Source organism: Oryx dammah, unplaced genomic scaffold (genome assembly GCF_014754425.2).
Source record: "Oryx dammah isolate SB20612 unplaced genomic scaffold, SCBI_Odam_1.1 HiC_scaffold_28, whole genome shotgun sequence".
NCBI lineage: Eukaryota > Metazoa > Chordata > Mammalia > Artiodactyla > Bovidae > Oryx > Oryx dammah.
This window is the reverse complement of record NW_024070212.1, coordinates 70523933-70531075: the sequence shown is the minus strand read 5'-3', so window position 1 is coordinate 70531075 and position 7143 is coordinate 70523933. Positions and strand designations below refer to the sequence as shown.

Genomic DNA, 7143 nt, shown 5'->3' with positions numbered 1-7143 from the left:
ACTTGGGGATAAGTGTGAATAGATACAGAAAGGGAGTGGATTTCTTGGGCATGCCAAAATATAGAATTAAGGAAGAAGAAACCATTCCAGCAAAAGACACAAAATGGAACAGATAGTGAGGTGCCCAGAGTATATGATTTCCTGAGAAATCATACTGAAGATTGATTGATTCAGTGATTCTGAACAAGGGGGTGATCAAATGAGACTCCAATGTGCTTCTCTGAGCTGTTGTAGGGCACCCCGTGGAAACACTCAAAACATGTCTCTTGACACAAGCAAAATAATTCAGAGTATATAACATATTGACCATATATATACATATATAAAATAAGTATTATACTTTCTTTTTAAAAAGTCTTAATATATTTTAATTATATTAATACATTTCTCAAAAAGAGGAAAAATTTATTTCTTCATATTGGTCTAGCACAGTTACAAATAACATTACAGTCTCTATTTTCAAGCCTTAATATTTTCAAAATGGGATCTTCTTTGCATGTTCATATTTTGCCAACTTCATCCATTTATCTTTCCTCATGGTTGGTTGAAGACCTACTTTTTATTCATTATAATTTTAAAAGCTTTTTTCATATGATGCAATATATATACATATACTAGTGGAAAGTTTTAAGCAGAAAGATAAGTTTGGCGGAGATTCGTAAAAATCCCATCTCACAATAAATTCCAGAAATTGCAACCCTGAGCATGAAAACATATGAAATGCTTCACAGATTTGCATGACATCCTTGCACAAGGGCCATGCTAATCTTTTCTGTATCATTCCAATTTTAGTATATCTGCTGCTGAAGTGAACACGTAAGTTTTATACTTTTTAATCTATTCCATTTTGTTTGATAACACAAAAATTAAAATATTTTGTGCTTTTACAGTATTAGAGATGTGGATCACTAAGTAAAGTTGATCAGTTAAATTAGGGAAGGAGGCTTCAATATTAGGGAGAGATCATAAATATCTGACTGAATCTCTTCCATGTCATATTCTTTAATCCCCTAAACACTATCCCTAACCTCCCAGAGGAATCAATGTAAATAACTGAAATCAAAACATACACAGTACTAGTAAGTTTTACATTATTGTTTATAATTTTCTGAAGCCCTTTGTTAAAAGAACATTCTTATTTAGGTTAATTCCAACATATTATTTCCTTTTACCCATTCCTAGATTTCTCCCAGTGGTAAAACAGGATAGACTTAATTCTTGCTAATTATATCAATGCTTCAAAAATTATGCTCAAATTAAATCTTCTATGTAACATGCTGTTAACTATTATGATAATTAAATTTTGATCATCACCCATTTTTAAAATTTTCTCTTTTTAACATCACTACCAAAATGGTCAATAGAGGGAATTAGGACTAACATCCCCCTTCTCCCCTTTTCAGGCAATATACTTCTGTTAATGCTATTAGTCATATTATTATTATTATTGGTTTTATTACCGGTAACAATAGCTGCTGCAGATGTAATAATACTAGTAGAGGTAATTTTGTCCTTTTTTTTTTCTGGTTTGATATATATCACTCCTTGTACCCTCCTGAGATTTCAGGTGTAAAACTCTCAAGTATATGTTCCATTTCAATCAGGGATTACTAGATAGCTACGTTTGTTCCCATGCCAGACTTGTGCTACTAGTTTTATATGTGTTATCCTTGTAATAACCCAAACTGAGATCTCTTAGTTTCACCTTTACATATGATGGATAATATAGTATGGTAGTTAGAAATACGCTCTTTCAATTGGCTTAAAATTCTAGACCCAATATTATTATACAAATCCAGACAAGTCAATTACATTTCATACAACATTATTTTTTCATCCATAGGATGAATATGGGAATAAATATTTGACATCTCTTTTATCACTGGAAACCTATGTTTATAAATCAAGTTTTTACTTGTTTGTCTTATAAACATGACTTCAATAACTAACTGCTGCTTGCTGCATTCCCATGTATTCAAGTCCCTGCTTCAATAGAGAAAGCAACTCTCTTTTGTACTTGCCAGTCCTGAAAGCACTATTGTGGGATTCTTTGATGTCCCATTTAAACCGTATCATAATTTACCCACATGGACAACTACTATGCTGTGCCTCGCACCTGTCTACCTAACACTATCAATTGTATCTATAAAAATGATGTATCAGGAATTGATATACGCCATCTTCCTGAGAAAATTTTATCATCTTATTATTTAATTTTCATAATTCAAGAATTAGAACTAATATTATTCTCTTTTTATTCCATTAAGAAAATGAGACTTGAGGAGGCTAATTTAATTGCCCTAAGTCATTACTGCAAGCAATGAAACAGTATTCAAACCAATGGCTGTGTGACCCTCAAATCTAAAGTACTTTATGCATGTGTGTGTGCTTCATTGCTCAGTCGTGTCCGACTCTGCAACCCCATAAACTGTAGCCCAACAGGCTTCTTTGTCTGTGGGATTTCCCAGGCAAGAATAATGGAGTGTGTAGTCATTCCCCATGCGTCTTCCCAACCCAGGGACTGAACCTGGGTCTCCTGCATTGCAGGCAGATTCTTTCCTGTCTGAGCTACAAGAGAAGCCCAAAGTACTTTATACTGCCTCATAAAGGGGTATTGAAATTTCACAGGCTTGAACCATAAACTTCTATGTTAATAAATTTCTGGTTAGAAAAATCTGTAAGACTCTCATGTTGACATATTTATTGTTTTGCTGTTTTGAAAATCATCACTGTATTCTTCAGATATCTCACAATAAAAATGCAACACTCTAGATGTTTGGTTTTATCCAGGTACTGATCCTTTTATATCTCACCTCCTTCTCCCTTCCGTGAGATACCATCCTCTTGCCCTATTTGAGTAGTTCTAAATGGCTAGGTAAGTGGTTATGATCAAGCAGGAGAGAGTCACCAGTTTGATTTTAGAATGTATTGTAATATTGTGTACCACTCACTCATAACCCAAGAATAGAGCCAGGGACTTTAAACTTAAGAAATTTTTGTGGCAAGTAGTTTGTCACTGTTGAATGTAGGCCTATTCCCACCGTTCATATTTTTCTTTTGTGTCTATATTATACATAAGCTAAAAGATGTTTTTTTCTAACAAAAATGTTTCATGTCAAATTCTCCCAGCACCATTTGAGAAAGTCATTGAATAAACTAATAGTAGGCTTCCAAGCCAAGAGTAATTATGTTACGTTGCTCTTTTTTGGCAGGGAGTTATTTTTTCCTGTAAATGAGGCACTTTAACGTAAGCACACTTTTATACTGCAAAGTAGAGGAGGATTTGATGCAGATGTCTTTCAGGTGAGATACAAGATCATATTTTTCCTATTTCTAGATTAATGTAATGAAGTGATCAATCAGTCAATCAATTACTCCATCAACTTAGGTTTCCGGGTAATCACTGTAGCAGATAGTGATTAGAAGTGGAAACATACATTTGTAAAAGTTAACTCTCTTCTTTTTATTGAAATAGAGTTAACATACAATATCATGTTAGTCTCTAGTATGCTGCTGCTGCTGCTGCTGTCACTTCAGTTGTGTCCGACTCTGTGCGACCCCATAGATGGCAGCCCACCAGGCTCCCCCACCCCTGGGATTCTCCAGGCAAGAACACTGGAGTGGGTTGCCATTTCCTTCTCCAATGCGTGAAAGTGAAAAGTGAAAGTGAAGTCGCTCAGTCGTGTTCAACTCTTAGCGACCCCATGGACTGCAGCCCACCAGGCTCCTCCGTCCATAGGATTTTCCAGGCAAGAGTACTGCAGTGGGGTGCCATTTCCTTCTCTGAGTCTCTAGTATACTATGTAGTGATTTGACTTTTACTTATAATATGAAATCATCACCAAGAGAAGTTTAGTAACTGTCTGCATACAGAGTTATTATGATAGCTGAACATTATGGGAATTTTATATTGAGAAAACACTTTAAAATCATTCATGTTAGTTTTTTCTTTAAGTTGAATTTTGAGAAGTTATTTCTCTGATTGACGTTTTTAAAGGAGCAAACTAGTTCAGAAGGGTTAAATAACTTCCCCAAATATGATTAGCAACTTGATGGCAAAAGTGGAGCTAGCAATCAAGTTTGTAGCCCCGTCTGTTTCAGCACAGGTCCTCATAAGAGATGTGTTATCTTCACTTCTCATTTTCTCCAGAAGAGAAACTTGAAGATATCATAAAAGTCTATGAAATGAGGTTTACACATTGTGAGGGTCAAAAAAAAGTTTTATAAATTTATATAACTTTCATATTAATATATACAGTTAACATCAATGGGGAAAGGACAAACAGTTTAAATACATATTTCAAATACAGAATTTTTTGAACAAAGAATTTAATTGGGAGTCCATAAATTATCTTCAAGAAATAATATTAATTATGGCTAACATGTATTGATAGTTATTAAAATAACATATAGTATGCCAATCACTTACATTATCTCATTTGAATCTCATTAAACACTATGGGGCATATATTAAAATGAAAGTGCAGATGATTTATGTAGTTTCCTCAAGGTCACAGATGACAAGGGTTAGACAGGGTGGAGTTAAAAAATAAGTTGTTCTGAAGTCCAAATGCTTAAGCGCTACGTGATACTACTTTCTTTTGGTCTACTCCTTTAGGTAAATAACACCCTCTCTTTATTAATGCTTCTTCCAATTTGTATTATGGGAGTGTATTTACCTTTACAATAGTGTAATAAATTGTCTTACTATGTCATTAATCATTGAACAAATATTTCAAACCTACTATGTCCCATAAAATACATTATTTGTTTCTTACACATTACTCTGAAAGTGCTGCACTCAATAAGCCACAAAATTTGGAAAACTCAGCAGTGGCCAAAGGACTGGAAAAGGTCAGTTTTCATTCCAATCCCAAAGAAAGGCAATGCCAAAGAATGCTCAAACTACCACACAATTGCACTCATCTCACACGCTAGTAAAGTAATGCTCAAAATTCTCCAAGCCAGGCTTTAGCAATATGTGAACTGTGAACTTCCAGATGTTCAAGCTGGATTTAGAAAAGGCAGAGGAACCAGAGATCAAATGGCCAACATCCACTGGATCATGGAAAAAGCAAGAGAGTTCCAGGAAAACATCTGTTTCTGCTTTATTGACTATGCCAAAGCCTTTGACAGTGTGGATCACAATAAACTGTGGAAAATTCTGAAAGAGATGGGAATACCAGACCACCCGACCTGCCTCTTGAGAAACCTATATGCAGGTCAGGAAGCAACAGTTAGAACTGGACATGGAACAACAGACTGGTTCCAAATAGGAAAAGGAGAACGTCAAGGCTGTATATTGTCACCCTGCTTATTTAACTTCTATACAGAGTACATCATGAGAAACACTGGGCTGGAAGAAGCACAAGCTGGAATCAAGATTGCCAGGAGAAATACAATAACCTCAGATATGCAGATGACACCACCCTTATGGCAGAAAGTGAAGAGGAGCTAAAAAGCCTCTTGATGAAAGTGAAAGAGGAGAGTGAAAAAGTTGGCTTAAAGCTCAACATTCAGAAAATGAAGATCATGGCATCTGATCCCATCACTTCATGGGAAATAGATGGGGAAACAGTGGAAACAATGTCAGACTTTTTTTTTTTTTTTTGGTGCTCCAAAATCACTGCAGATGGTGATTGCAGCCATGAAATTAAAAGACGCTTACTCCTTGGAAGGAAAGTTATGACCAACCTAAATAGCATATTCAAAAGCAGAGACATTACTTTGCCAACAAAGGTCCATCTAGTCAAGGCTATGGTTTTTCCTGTGGTCATGTATGGATGTGAGAGTTGGACTGTGAAGAAAGCTGAGCACCGAAGAATTGATGCTTTTGAACTGTGGTGTTGGAGAAGACTCTTGAGAGTCCCTTGGACTGCAAGGAGATCCAACCAGCCCATTCTGAAGGAGATCAATCCTGGGTGTTCTTTGGAAGGACTGATGCTAAAGCTGAAACTCCAGTACTTTGGCCACCTCATGTGAAGAGTTGACTCATTGGAAAAGACTCTAATGCTGGGGGGGTGGGGGTGGGGATTGGAAGCAGGAGGGGAAGGGGACAACAGAGGATGAAATGGCTGGATGGCATCACCAACTCGCCAGACATGAGTTTGAGTGAACTCAGGGAGTTGGTGATGGACGAGGGGGCCTGGGGTGCTGCAATTCATGGGGTCGCAAAGAGTTGGACACGATTGAGTGACTGAAGTGTACTGAACTGAATACATATATATATGCAGTGGTATTTGATGGATATCATGCAGTACATCACACAGTACATAAGAATAAGTCCAAATTTAGACAAATGAATGATTTGTGAGGTCAAAAATTTAGCACACTTTTAGAGGATGATAGTAAAATGTTTGTTCAATATATAATCTGCTTGAGACTGAGTACTACACAGAATCAGTTTGGGAAGGGCTGTGTGAGGACACTATTTGTTCTTAGTATTGCCCTCAGCCACTCTTTTCTGCCCACAGTGTGCATCCTCCCATGAAACAGCATATATGCAATTAATCAGACCCACCATTCTTATAAGGCCATTTTAAGAACTTTCATTATTTGTGCCTACTGTCAATAGCATCCTAGCCACCCGCAAACCCCACCACCCTCACAAGCAGCTTAAAAAATATGTATCCTTCCACTCATATAAGTACTATTCCTGAGAGGAGGTTCCTTTCCAATTGGTAAAACTACAGTGATGCATAATGTCTTTGTGTATCAAAACTCAGGTCTGTGAGTTGATTTACATAGTTAAATTTTCTTTGATAGAAGAGACTTAGAAGACATCTCTAAGATACCACATGCGTCAGTTAAGTTAGTGCTTTGTTGTTCAGCCGCTCAATCATGCCTGACTCTTTGCAACCCCATGGACTGCCACAAGCTAGGCTTCCTTGTCCTTCACTATCACCCAGAGTTTGCTCAAACATATGTCCATTGAGCTTGTGATACTATTCAAGCACCTCATCTACTGTTACCCACTTCTCCTCCTGCCTTCAATCTTTCCTAGCATCAGGGTCCTTTCAAATGAGTTGGCCCTTCACATGAGGTGGCCAAAGTATGGAGCTTCAGCTTCAGCATCAGTCCATTCAATGAATATTCAGCGTTGATTTCCTTTAGGATTGACTGGCTTGATCTCCTTGCTGTCCA

The 7143-nt window shown here is 36.9% G+C and overlaps 1 non-coding gene across 1 annotated transcript; it reads right to left on the bottom strand.

Moving 5' to 3' along the window:
- Window positions 1-709: 709 nt before the first annotated feature.
- LOC120857187 lies at window positions 710-816 on the bottom strand. The gene has a single exon (XR_005719644.1). It is a non-coding gene; the product is annotated as a U6 spliceosomal RNA (small nuclear RNA).
- Between the last annotated feature and the right edge of the window lie 6327 nt (window positions 817-7143).